The 14,471-nt window shown below is 36.8% G+C and overlaps 1 protein-coding gene across 1 annotated transcript in view; it reads left to right on the top strand.

Moving 5' to 3' along the window:
• Window positions 1–14,471, top strand: part of LOC105268978 (T-lymphocyte activation antigen CD86) — a gene marked incomplete in the record, with an annotated part of 141,679 nt that overhangs the window by 112,462 nt on the left and 14,746 nt on the right.

Genomic DNA, 14,471 nt, shown 5'->3' on the forward strand with positions numbered 1-14,471 from the left:
TACAATTTTTTTTTTACCCGGGTATTTGCACCGGATCATTCTTGAACCGGTAACGGTAAAAATAAACGGTACAAACAGCCCCGAAAAATCAATTTCGAATAAATGCGCACCAATCTTGTATAAAAAAAGGACAGTACCCCTGAGCGTCCATTACCCCTCCACAGTAAACTCAAACCTAATCATGAATGACAGAAAATACAATGAGAAACAGAAAAAACTGATCACATCTCCCTTGCATTTACCGGAATACGACCGCTTCAGCAATTACTCAAAGTCAAAGGATTTTAATCCACGTTGTTTCTAGTTTCCTTTTTAACAAACGGAAAAAGAAGTGGATGTAAATGTGAAAAGGCCAATTTGATAACGCGTATGAGCAGTCGACCTCATTATATAGCTTGCTCCATAATGTAGCTGCTAGGTATGTCGTTTTGGTTAAACGCTATCTGTTGACATAAATTTTCCACAAGAGTGAAAAATCATGGTATAACTGTGTAGGTGGGCTGTAACAAAAGCTGCCGGGAGAATGAGAATTTTCGCCATTCTTATCGTATATTGTCATCTAGCACGAGGACCAAATTAATTTCATCCTGGAAAGGACCCCTTTAGCAACGGAGGACAGCGGAGAATTTCTCATTACACGTGTCCTTCAGTAAATTAGTGGGTATGGGGTCAGGTTTAGTACTTAGGTCACACCTTCTCTTAACAAATTTTTCGGTCTAAATTGAGCAGGATTATTCATATGACACTCTTCTAATTTGATTAAATATTTAACTCGAGATAAGATACGATAAGATAGGAACTGTGCGATTTGGGAAATTCCACCAGAGCAAACAATGCACACGATCCAAACAAATATAAAAGAAAGAGAGAAAATTCTACCCTCCAATTGTCACACTGATTGAAGAATTGAATTGGAGCTATAATTCCTAAATTGCGCATAGTTATCTTGGGTTTAATACAATTTTAAATATTCAACTACCAATTATCATCTTCAATTAAATGATCCCTCCATAGTCGAATTCAATCGGTCCTCCTTCCAATTAACCTTATGATACTCTCCCCAATTATTACCATCTCGTTTGAATGATCGACGATTGAATCTTCCAACTGACACGGGTTCCTCGAAGTTGGCACGGATAATCAATCTCCAACACTTGAACCTCCCCGAGGACTGTTCCAATTCCAAACATTTGCTTCGAATCCTATAAACTAACCGGTAGAAGTTTTCAAGAGATGATGTAATGCAGGATGACAGAAGAACGTGACCTGTCGAACTGACATGATTGGCGTTTATGGCGTTAGAGGATATGAATGGGATCCATGCAATATACCACAGGGAATTTGTTCTCCACTCTCTCTTATTTCTTCTTTATTTTTTTTACCCTTTCCTCATTTCCTCCCTTTCTCAGATACTCATCAGCAATGCTGGACGTAAAGTTTGTGAGGTATTTTATAGTGACAATTGACGGTGAAAAATTGTACAGGTGCAGTAAGTTTGATTAATTATCGACAACCAGTGCATGGAGACTCAGCGCTTTATCGATGAAAATCAGTCATAATATATATACATAATATTATACATGAAAAAATGACGGAATTACTTTTAATTTAATTAAATTAAATAAGAAGTCGATCAAGTGTCCACTCAGAATGGAAATATAAAAATTGGCTCATTAGAATCGATTTATTAGATTTTTGAGGACACATTCATCATTGAGGGAGAATCAATTAATTCGAGTCCGAACAAATGAACGAAACCCTTGCTTATTGGGATTTTTTTTTCACAGCCAATATGGCTTCATCCCAGACCCGATACCAAACACTTCATTATAATCAACTATACCTCATTATCAAGAAGCGCTGGCCCCATTTGTGGTTACAATTTTTCTCGGTACTCATCACCCATTTTATCGATCACCATAATGACTCAACTATAGGTATTCAGCATAAGTTTTATTCCTTCTGAAAAGCTCTGAATAATATTACAGTGCAAAATGAGAGAGTAGAGGTTTATTATCCAGGGGAGAAGCGCAAACGTTGTCAAATTTCCATGAAAGGACTTATTGAAGAAAAATCGTTGACCTCCCGCAGGCAAATGGGTTTGTCATAACGGATGAGGTTTATAAAAGTTTTTGCTTTTGCGAGAACTGCTATATTCTGCAATCTCAAGTCGAACAAACTTCTCGACCCGTGAAGGTTTCATCTCCACGTCACCGTCCCTCCCCGTTGAAAAATTAACAAAGTCTCTTCGGTACAGTAATAATTTCATAATAAATTCATGCGCTAATAAGATTTAATCCCTCTTCTCTTCAGCTTAAACGAGATGCGGTCTTGGATCGTTGAATTTAAGATAATCTTCCTTCTATTTTCAATACATATTCACCCGGGAGGAACTTAATTCTTCATTGGAGTTGAGAAAATGTAGTAACGAATCGTGATTTTAAGAATCTTCATCGGACAGATTTATTTTTGATTTTTTAAATTTTTAAACAAGTTAAACGGGTTTTCCTTGATTTAAGAAAAATCAGATTTCATTTTAATCCTCATTCAGTTTTGGTCATACATAATGAAAAATTGGACCAAAATTACCTGAATTTAAATTTATTCATATAACTCTCATATGGTTTACGGAAATTCAATAGTAAATGAATTTTATTTCGATGGTCTCCACGCGGAAATCCAATAAAAATGACTAGAAATATTAAAGTTCAATAAATGCATTGAAACGACGGGCGGGCTTAATTACCCGGTGAAAATGCTCCGGGAAAAATTTCCCTTGAGAAAGAGATTGATCTGATTGGCTTGAGACTTTGAAGCTTCTTCCACATCCGATGGAGAAGTTTATTACAAAATAAACTTCATCTTAGAATTTCGTACCGAAATCGCCACTTCATCTTCTGTTCCTCACCCTTCACATCAAGGTTCCTTTTTCAGAGGAATTCGGTATAGAATTAATAACGCTCCTTATCCTGGCTTAGGCTGGTGTCAGGTATACTAACCATCATTTATCTTGAGGGGCTTTCCTTCCCGCCAAAAGCAATGTCTGCCTTTCAAGACGGAAAGCAACGTATGTATCGTGGTTTGTCGTTCCATATCCCTCCACTTTTTTATTCCCAGAGCCACTGAGTTCTTCTCTCCGTATTCCAGTCGAGGCCGATGCCAGAGTGTCGTGTCGTTTGTAGAAGAAACGGATTAACGTGAGTGGAGGAGAAAAAACAGCTTAGGTCACAAGAACTATAAGCTGACTTTTTTTATTTTTTATTTTTCAAACAGTTGTGCTTCAGACTAAGCGCGCAGTCATGTTGAGGAAATGGTTTATCACTATTGAACTTTAACTCACTGAAAGCCTTCATGAAAATGTACTACCAATTTTTGGCAAAAGAGTATGGATTTTGATGAATCAGAGATCCAGTTGAATAAAGCGGATGGCGGAATATAAATTTTTTCAGATGAATCCCTTTACATTTACGGATCCCCAGAATCCGCGTCTTGACTAACAAAAATTTTGCAACCACAATGCTATCACAGTTTAATTAATTCATTGTCCTGAGCAATAACATTTGGAGTTGGCTTTTGACGACATACGCTAATGTACTTGCTCGTAGAAGGTAATGATTTCAAGAGACTGGAGCACGCAAGGTACAATCATTTGCGACTCCTCGTAGTCTAATTGGTCCGAGTTGTGTATTCTATGGTGCGGTTGCACACAGGTAAACCCTGTGCATGTTGTCTCAGTAGTAAAACCAGGGGACAGAAAAATAAACAAAACGAGCTATCTTTAGAAGTTTCTTGTTCTCCTCCGTTCTGGCCGATTGCTATTTTTCTTTCCATTGCCTACAGTGCAGAAGTCCTCTTTATTATCTCTGGCCCCTTTTTACATCGTTTTGTGTGAACCTTGCGGCGTTTGCTTCGATAAAACTTGCGTACATGGATAGTGAGTCTGTGGATGTACACAATAAGCTTTTTCCCTGGCCGCTCACAACGTTCACATAGACACCGTAAAAAATGAGGATGTCAAACCAAACACAGGAATATTCTCTTATATTATTCTATCAAATGTTATATTTCCCTATTTTACCCAAGATCAAACCCTCTACTGCAAGATTTTTCTTTTATTTCGGTACGCTATGAAAACAGTGTTTTGCACAATATACTCTACCCATTTTTGTCTACGAAGAAACTTCAAAGGGATATGGAACCTCCCGGCTTTGTATTGATGTTTTTTTTAATTTTTTTCCTTTTTTTTTGCAACAATGCTAAATTGCACAAGTCTTATGAGAGAAGAGTATTTGCAGCTGCGAAATTATTTCTGGAATACACTTTTTGAAGTTTATGATAAAGGCGAATTGCGTCACAACATCGAAAACTGTGAATAAGAGTAACTAGAAATTTCAGGACACGATGTCCTGAAATTTCCGGAGAATCGCCGCAAAATGAGAAAACTTTCGGACTTTGGTACAGAAAATTGAGACAAAAATTGAACAGAGTAAAGATATCAAGCACTAATAATAAAATAAAAATCCCAACTAAATGCTTGCATTTATACGAAGAATAACTCAACCCGCATGAACTCCGGGTTAATTAACCCACACGCCCCATGTGTTTCCGCTTGTGTGCAGTCAGAAATTTTCCATGTAAGGCAGGCACAACTCATGACGGTGGAAATATTTCCAAGGAACGGTATATACTCCGTGTGTGGTTACAGTTGTACAGCGCGGTCATGGGAAACTGGAGCTATAATTAATAATTCTTGAACATGCGTCCAAAAGCGGATATTATTTCATAGTAATTGTGATATAACTCACCTCAAATAGTTCGGTCTTCCCGGTGAAGAGCCAAAGCCTCTATGTTTCGAACATGTGTCATACACACATGGAGCGAATGTCAAAGAGAATATTCCCACCAGAGATAGCCGAAATTATCATATAATAATAATAATGCCAACACCAATAAACAGCATCCAGAACAATTTGATTAAACAAACAGGAATATAATCATGAAAAAAAAAATAATAATAAATTTAACAGTTAATATCAACCGAATCAGCGTCATATGACATCTGATACCTTTTTTTTTTCAGAATGATCTTTTCAACTTTTTTTCACGTGACGATAAAGTCACGTTCTAGCGTGAATGTTGAAGCTGAATCCCTTTTCAAGAAGCTTCATAAATGCGTCTCTGCTCGTGAATATGCGGGGAGAAATTCTCTGATAAAATTTACAATTTTACTTCGCCCAAGTTTCATGTTGAAAACCAGAGAGGCTAAACATAGCTGCACGTTCTCTCCCCTGTTGAAAAGTTATGAATTGTGGAAATGTATATGTAGAGAGGGAGATAATAATAAATTTGGATAGCCCGGTTAATTATCATCACATGGCAATGAAACTTTATGACGTGTATCATAACACATGCTGAGGTTATATGTACATCAAGAAGTACTGCACTTTGGCATTCTATTTTCAACGTTTTACTCATTTTTTTTTTTGTACCTTCTTTGGCGCATTATTTGCCAATTTTCAGAGCTTTCAACGGCATTTGTAGAGGAAAGTATGTGATTCTGGTTGTGAAGAAACATAGAAGGACATATGTAAGTCTACCATAGATCTCAATTACCTTCAGCTGGGAGGGCATTTATTCTGCCGTTGGAGAGAAGAAATTTAAAGGAGTAGAGAACAATTTCTTTGTTTTATTTCAATTCTACCTTGAGAGGTGGTCGTAAACAATTCTGATGATGTTTACTAACGCGTTGGCTACTTAGTTTTTATAGTTGCCACCGATAACTCGTTCTTTTCCTCCGATTGGAAGGTTTTTTTTTTCTCAAATGCGCTTTTAGTTTGAACGTAATGGGGGATGATGTAAAAACGCTGAGCTCCTTTTATAAGTACTTTTTTAAGATACATTTCTGAGAGCCACGTAACAATAAAACTGGTTTCTGAAAACATAATATCCGAGGGATTCTCCGCAAATTCAAGTTCATAGAAAAGGGGTTTTGCTGCGTAGGTCTCTGACCTAATTATTTGTACTTGAGTTATGAGAGTAATTAGTTGTGAAAAATGAAATGGAAAATGAGAGCAAAAGTTCATACGTAGGAAACCGGCGGTGATGATGGATGAAGCAGTAATGCAGTAATGCAGTCAATATCCATCCGGAGTGAAATCTTTTACAACATTTTACAACTTAATTATAAATTCAAATTTTAAAGTGAATGCGTAAATATTTATCTCGAGCCACGAATTTACTTCACCTCGGAGTTGAAATTCAAAATTCGATATACTCTCCCCCTCGGTGGGATGAACTTGAACATGACCCTATCGAAAATTGCTCCTATCCGTTCATGAAAAGCACATAATGCCCTAGGCATATTCCCATTTCCCCAACGATAAGTGGAAAATTCTTCCTCACAATCTCCACCCTCAATAAACTCAGCACCGAGCCCGATGAAATGATTTTGCATTGATTTAAAACCTCGTCCCTATTTATCGCTCCAATTTCCCAACAGAGAAAATTATTTCACGCATCAATAGACAGCCGCGGTACATCCCCACCGAGCACTCACCCTCTGTGAATCTCGAGTGACTCACCCATAATTAAATTTTCCACCCGAAGTTCTATTGTATACCATTGATATTATTTCTGAAGGGCATGAAGAGATCACTAAATAGGCTGTACTGGGCATTCTATTCACATCAAAGTGGAACACACGCGATAACTGGTACGATACTCAAACCATATTCATCAACTAATCGAGAATACTGGGTAAATATTCAACCAATGGAAAATAAACCTCTGATGCGGGGAACTAATCTCATACGGTTCTGTTGACACACAAGTATAGACTGATATGTAGAGAGAGTTTGTATCAGTGGAAACAACACAAAATTAAAATCCACTGGGTGGATATATTTTAATAAATACGTAGGGAGAGTCACGCCTGCGATACTCTCAACTTTGACCATAAATTTATTTACCTCCAGGGTTGGTATCGCTAAAGTTTCGTCAAGGAAAAGCATCGTTGCCTCTTTTAACCCCTTCCATCTACTCACTCACCTCCTTCCCCTTTCCGGCCGCTTTTTCCTCCTTGACATTTCCTTTTACCCTGTCTTGCTTCATCCTTATATCCACCCACCACGCTAGATACTCTACTTTTTACAACATTAACCCTTTTCCACTCGTCTTCACATTTCCTCGGCTCTCTTGCGCACCTTATTATATTATTTATTTTTAATTTAGTTCATTTTAAACAGTAGGGGTTGGGAAATGTTGAAAAATATCAAGTTCAGATGTTACCGGGTAAAAAAAATTGGAATCGGAATATTTTTTACAAATTTTCAAAAAATTTCTGGAAAACTTTTCAGAAAACTTTTTTTATTAAACAACAAAAATCGGAAAACAAAACATTTTTATTTTTCGGAAAAGTTGTGAAAAATTTTTTTTTAATTTGAATAGGAAATTTTTTTTTGGAATTTAGATGGCGTTTTTTTGAGAATATTGAAAAATCAGAAAGGTAAGAAAACAACAGTATAATTGAAAAAAAAAATTATATTCGCAAAAATTTCTAGAAAATTATAAAAAAATTTTCCGAAACAAATTTTTGAAAAATTTTTCAAAACATTTCCCAAAAATATAATTGTTTTGTTTCTCGATTTTTTTTTTTTGGTTTCAAGAAAAAAATTTTCTCAAGAGTTTCCCAGAATTTTTTTGTAAATTTGGAAAAACTATTCCGATGACAATTTTTTTTTACCCGGGTAATCACGAAATTATTGTAATTTGTGAGTGAGGAAAAAAAAATAGGAAAATACATTCTGAAAACCACATCTTGACGACAAGCGGTACGTGTTGCAGTAGAAATGCAGACTCAGAAAAAAATCATAATAAGCACAAAAATATAGCTCTCAACAGAAACAAGGGAGTGGTACGTGCTCCAGAAGCATTCCCGACATATTATTACGTCGACAAATTTAGAGAGGTAGCGTGCGCAAAAATGCGAGGAAAACTAAGAAAATGATAACTGTTGTCGTTGTTTGCCTGCAGATAGTTACATGAGACGAGCTAAAAATTATATACACTATTATTTCCTTAGTAGGTAAAAATAGGATGACTTCGATTGAATTATAAATAAATCTCCAGCCTCGACTATTTTTCCTTAAATTCCTCTTGCCTTGTCACTTTATCGTCCATTTATAACTCGAGGATGCAACGCCGTGCGGGCCGATACTTTTCTCTTCAACTTATTTCCTATAATGTAATTCGTATCAGTTAGAGAAGATGACGGCGACTTTATTTATAGGAAAGTGAAGACAAGAGAGAAAACAGCCTTGTGTCCTGTAATTTAATTCAATTCATCTCGGTGTATTTTCTACTCTCTCTCTTTTGACGAAACCTAATGGAAATAACAAGGGCATTTAATTTCTTACTGCAACAACATAAATGAGTGATTTCCTACAGACTGAGAAAAAAATTTACTTTGGCTCAGTAAATTTAATAACGAGAGGAAAATCCATGTGAAAGAATCTCGAATTATGAAGAATTACTTGCATTAAACTTGGGAAAATTTGAAACTTTAACGCAAATATGAAATTCATCGAATATTTAATGACTTTTTCTACCTCAATAATTCATACATTATACACAAGAATGTTTTATTCACGCTGGAAATTGGAAAACTTCAGTATTCTTATTTAAAAGGCGAGAAACTTTCAGTAATTACTTGAACTTCAAAATCCATTACGAAAACAGAACATATAGAATTTCGAATGAATATCAGATTGAAGACAATAGTCATGAATGATTAATCACAAAATCCAACTTGATGATTTTCATTAAATATTTCAAAGGAGTGAATATCTTAACACCAAAACGTACCTAATTTTTACACAATGCCATTTTCAATTTCCCGTGATACCAATCGCTCAATTTGTGTTCCCCATGAATCATGGAAAAAAAATATGTCGAGACAGTAGACTCGTAAACCAGAGACAGCAAATTTCTCTGTCGGTAGTAAAACACTCATTCGACTTTTATTAGTCCCTTGATGTGACCTGAAGTGATATATCTACGGTGGAACGTTCCTCAGGAGTTGTTGGTAGAACTTAGTAGTAAGACGCTAAAAATCAAAAAAACTAAATATCTCAAAGTATCATTGATTATTTTTTTACTCGACTCCCAGCCAATCAGAGTCCAGTATTTCTGGTTATCCACCAGTTTATTTCAGAAATTTTTTAAAAATTTCAGAGGCTATATATGCACTGCACTCTGGTCAAAATCTGAGTGGAATAATAAACCGTTAAGTACCACTGGTGGGGTATCAACATATAAAGCTTTCGGCCTTTTCCAATATCAATATTGGTTTCCCCTCGGAAACTCATTTTCACCTCTTACCTTCTTTAAGCCCAAGAAAAAAAATTAATGACTATTCCCTCGAAACCCGGAACCAAGGAAAATATATTAAAAAATAAATATTTTCATAATGGCTTCGGCCAGCATGTTGCTTCGCCATTTTTCTTTACTGATTTTTTTTTTGCACATTCACATAGTTCGCGCATTTCCTATAACATAAATTTCCCAGAATTGCAATCCCAATATGGTAATGCGGTATTTTCTTTTGAGATGGAAGAAGTTGGTTCAAATTAATTTTGAGACTTTCTCCATAAAGATAAAAACCGTCAAAAGTAAAATGAATTCTCGTAGTGGTTCTTGAAATATAATCATATATTTATATCATCATTATATTTATAATAAATATATTATCCAAAAGATAGTCTTCAAAAAATAGAAATTCTTCAGCGATAAAAAATGAAAAAATTCTTCTGCACAACTACATTACGCGCATTGAAATCCCAAGTTTATATTCTCGAGGATGTTTCGGAGATAAAAAAAATCTCTCTGAGGAAAGCTGAAGGAGAAAAAGGAGAATAACGATAGACGAGTGAATAGAATGCCCTGCGGCCATCTAAAACCAACGAGATGAGAACAACCTCAACTGCGACTGTATACGGTGATCCTGGGCTGTTTTGAGTTTCTAGTGAGAGAACTAGAAGAAACTAGACGGCAGTGAGAGTCTGAGTATATGTACTGGGAGAAGAGGGTCCCAGAGCTTTCAGATCCGCCGGATAACGGAAGTTCCTTATTGCACTTGCCAAGAAGACTTTCCTTGGCAAAAGCTTCCTCCGGAACGCCAAATTTTATCATTTAGAACTGCGTGAACTCACGTCCGCATTACTACGTAACGTATATCGCATTACTTGTTTTTAAAATTTCATTTATTGTTTCTGAATGTTATCACTGTACTCGTGCGATTTTTCAATTTCCAGTCCATTATGTTGACAAAAAATTTGAATTATTTATTGATAAATTTATGGTAATCCCATTCGGTGATTGTTCGAGTTTATTTGCCCGTGGCTATTGAATGAATGATTTGATAAATAATTGTGGTCACGGTGGTATCATTATTCTCAGAGTCGTGGCTGAATTCATAATGCTAAATAGCCGTGAGCGCAAGGGTCTAATGGGCCAGCTCGTAATTTACGTTGATTAGTTGGTTTCTGCTTGAGCAAAATGGGTTGAACTGAACGAATTGAAAAAGGTGGCTGTGTGGTGTGCCTCACTGAGATAAGCTTGATATTTAATCCCGGCCATGTTTTCCTGGAGGTCTTTCCCATTCGAGATTCGCTAATCCCGCGACGTTCAGCAATTTATTTTTCATAAAGAAAAACTAATGAAGATATGACTGAAACGAGATTGATTACCACGAAAAATAAAAAAAAAAAATTACCTATAAATTTTATCCATTAGTCGCATAAACCGACATTACCATTGACATTAGCATTTATTGATATGTTATTGTTCCGCTCATACAATAACGTGAAAATTGTGAAAATCGATGTAACTCAGGATAGAGTATAGGAAAATCCAATTTCCAAGATGAACACCATGAGAAGTGTCAAGATCCGCTTTCACCGCGTATTCCCATTTCCTCTTCTCCCACTCAAGGATTCTGCTTTCAATCGGCTCATGATATATAGGTAGGGACCTGCACACCACTTGTGCCTCCGATGCGCATGTCGATCACTTCCGACCTAGATTTCAGTGGACAATCGGGGTAAAAACAATGCGATATATCCAACCTTCATTTCCGGTTTGTTGTTCAATGTGGAGACAGAGTCAATAATGGTTTTTTTTTTCTCTCCGAATGCAACATAAGAGCTTCATTACGTAATTAATAGAGAAATCCAGATTAAACATTTTATCACTTCGACTCGAAAATTACGGCGAAGATTGCCCCAATATTTTTACCGAGGATCCATTTATTTCACTGGATTATGTTGCTCTCAAAACTTCAATTCTATTATTGCAATTCACTGCAGGATGGAACAGAAAGTGTGAGCGCTATAATTTTCATTTCCTTGAGAATGCAATTAAAGCAATGAGTACATATTTGTGATTGCGAGTGGTTTTGTGAGGTGAAGGAAAACTTCTGGAATAACTGTTAATTGTTCTGCGGCAGTCTCTACCGGCTGTACTCTTTCTCGTCGGTGACTTGTCACTGAAATCAAGTAGTAGCGCACACCGTCTAGTCAGGCGTCACTCCCTTTTCATCATGAACACATGGAAAAAGCTAATCAAGGAAATTGTGAAATTAACAACGTAAACAGCTTGGCCTGAATATTTTAAAATATTATGAGTAATTAAAACCGTGGTGTAATGAGACATTTTCTCTTATTACGAATTTATAAAAGATTACGAATGATCGCGATTGGAAAATTAAGTGGCTATACAAATTTTGCCTGGAAAACGTGTGCCCACCAGAACACCACCCAGAAACGAGGAAAATCCCCGCTATCGCTTACAACCCCAGTAGAATTTCTAATGAATGGAAGATCGAGTGAGTATAGCGATAACGGATCAAACTATGGTAGTATTTCCGGTAAACCGACGTGGAGAGAGGAAATCGTGAACAACGAAACTCATAGAGCAGATGGTACTACCGACTATCTCTGGAAATGGGGCGATAAGAGTGGAAGAGAAAGGCCACGGGAGAAAGTGCACGGAAATTTTCAGTATGGGTTCACCAGTCATTTATGGAAATCTTTGCCCAAGTCCCCGCAGGTGTGCATTGAGAAAAAAAATTAATGGTAAATGTGTGAATATTTCCACGGAAAAAAACAACACTCAATGATTATTATTATTATTATTATAGATTATTCGTGTAAATGATTGATCGATATTTTTCGCTCGGTATATAAACTTTTACTCATTTCTACTCAGTGCAAAAAAAATGCGATTGGTAAATAGCAAACATAACAATGCAATGAATCACCCAAATACAAGTGGATTGTTCTCTAAAAGCTAGATTTTTTTATTTCCCCAGCGTCCATATCATTCGCCAGTTCTTTTGTCGAAATCGACAATTTGATTAATTTTTTTGCCGCGGAATGTGTCAACCATTGACGATATTTGTTCGAAAGTGATAATTGAAAAACCCCAATGCTTTCATACCCTGAAAGCATTCGAAGTTGCCGGAGTGACGAGAAATAGTACAATTGGGCTTTCATCGGATAATATCAGTTGAAATATTGGAATAGTCAGTGAGAGATTATGCATGACGGAGTAAAAAGGGTAACAAAAGACAGGTGATGTGAGGCGGCCCACCAAGGACTCGTGAATCCTGAGGAAACTTAGGTCGTATGGGTTTTTAGAGAGTAGAAGGGGTTATACGAGCTAACCAGAAGGATCGTCAAGGTGCTTTTAGCACTGTGCAATGGAACACGCTAGTGCTAGAACCCCAGACATTGCACAGTGGCGCACACTAGATTCCAACTAACCAACACAACTCGACCCTTGTACACTGTAACCACACCGCAACTTAACACTCTCGGGTGCTACCAAGGACCTACATTCAAAATTTTATGTCTATATACTACCGCCATCACTCTATATCACTGCCGCATATATACTCACACCCCACTCCATAAATACATTGAAAAATATTTACACACCAGAATTTCTGGGAAACCGTGGACGTTTGATTATTATCCAATGACTCACAAATTATGAGATTTTTGCAAAAGTTTATGGAGAACGTGGAACAATTGTTTTATATCCATGAAAGGTCGTTGAGACATTGAATAATTGTAAAATTTCAAAAGGGTGCATTTTTTCATGTGAATTTTTTTCGGCTTTGGTTTCTATTTTATTTCTGCTGCCTTCCTTTTCTACGTTGTTGAGCTTTCAGGCAACCGACTGTGTGAACTGTGCACCATAGCACTCCGAATGGATTTAAAAGTAACCAACGGTTGCTGGAGAAAGACGAAGTGTGGAGTAGGGATACCAAAACGGGAAAAGTTTCGGTCCTCTCTACCAGTAAAACTTTGGTCTTAGGGACGGCAAACGGCTTTCCGACCCCTAACTCTCCAGTCTCGTTTATCTATATCTGGTACTCAAAACCCACCACGAGCAGTCGGAGAACAAATAGAGAAGTGAGAACCGTGCCGTTTATATTCCAAACGGGTTTGTGACTTTGTGGTTGATACGCGTGAACAAGCATTATTATACTAAACGATACGATTGAAAACCATTCAAAGTCGTGCAGATACCATGAGAAATCGTGAAAGAGAAATTTCATCGAAGGGCGGGTAAAAGAAAATTGTAATCGGAACAGTTTTTCCAAATTTTCAAAAAATTTTCGGAAAACTTTTCAGAAAATTTTTCTCTTCAAACCAAAAAAAAATCGAGACAAAAAAAATCAGGATCCAAAATAATTGTATTTCTGGGAAATGTTTTGAAATATTTTGCAAAACTTTTCCGAAAAAAAAATGATTTGTTTTTCAACTTTTTTTTTGTTTCATAAAAAAAATTTCTGAAAAGTTTTCCAGAAATTTTTTGAAAATTTGAAAAAAATATTCCGATTACAATTTTTTTTACCCGGGAATATATGACAATTTATTCATAAAAACAAGTCGACTGAAATTATGGCTGTAAAATTTATACAGCTGTTTTCACGCATGTCCACCAATTACGATGAAGCGATGAGTTTGTTGAACCTGTAACTTTTTGAATTACATTTCCCCAGGTCGAATTTTTACCGAGAATTTTTTCAAGGTGTACTTTTAAAATTACTGTATAAGTGGTTCCGGTGAAGTTATGAATATAGTATAAGCGGTTCCAGTAAAGTTGGAACCCTGAGGTACGATCGAACATCATCTGCCCCATGAAGAGGAGAGGTCCAGCAAACACACCTGCCTCGTATCTCAGGGCTCTCGAGGTTTTCCCCTGCGACGGAATAAAGTTGTTTTGCTGTTACAAGACGTGTATCAAATACTTCAACAGCTTCCCCGAGATTTGCATGGGAGCGTGACACCGATAGATCTTAGACCAGATGGTGGAGTGCCGTTGAAATGCGGTACGGATATACCTGGCAAAATGCGCCTCAACCGCAGTTACACCACCTACGTCCACCACCCACCCCCAACCTC

The sequence above is a fragment of the Fopius arisanus genome, unplaced genomic scaffold (genome assembly GCF_000806365.1).
Source record: "Fopius arisanus strain USDA-PBARC FA_bdor unplaced genomic scaffold, ASM80636v1 scaffold00063, whole genome shotgun sequence".
Taxonomy (NCBI): domain Eukaryota; kingdom Metazoa; phylum Arthropoda; class Insecta; order Hymenoptera; family Braconidae; genus Fopius; species Fopius arisanus.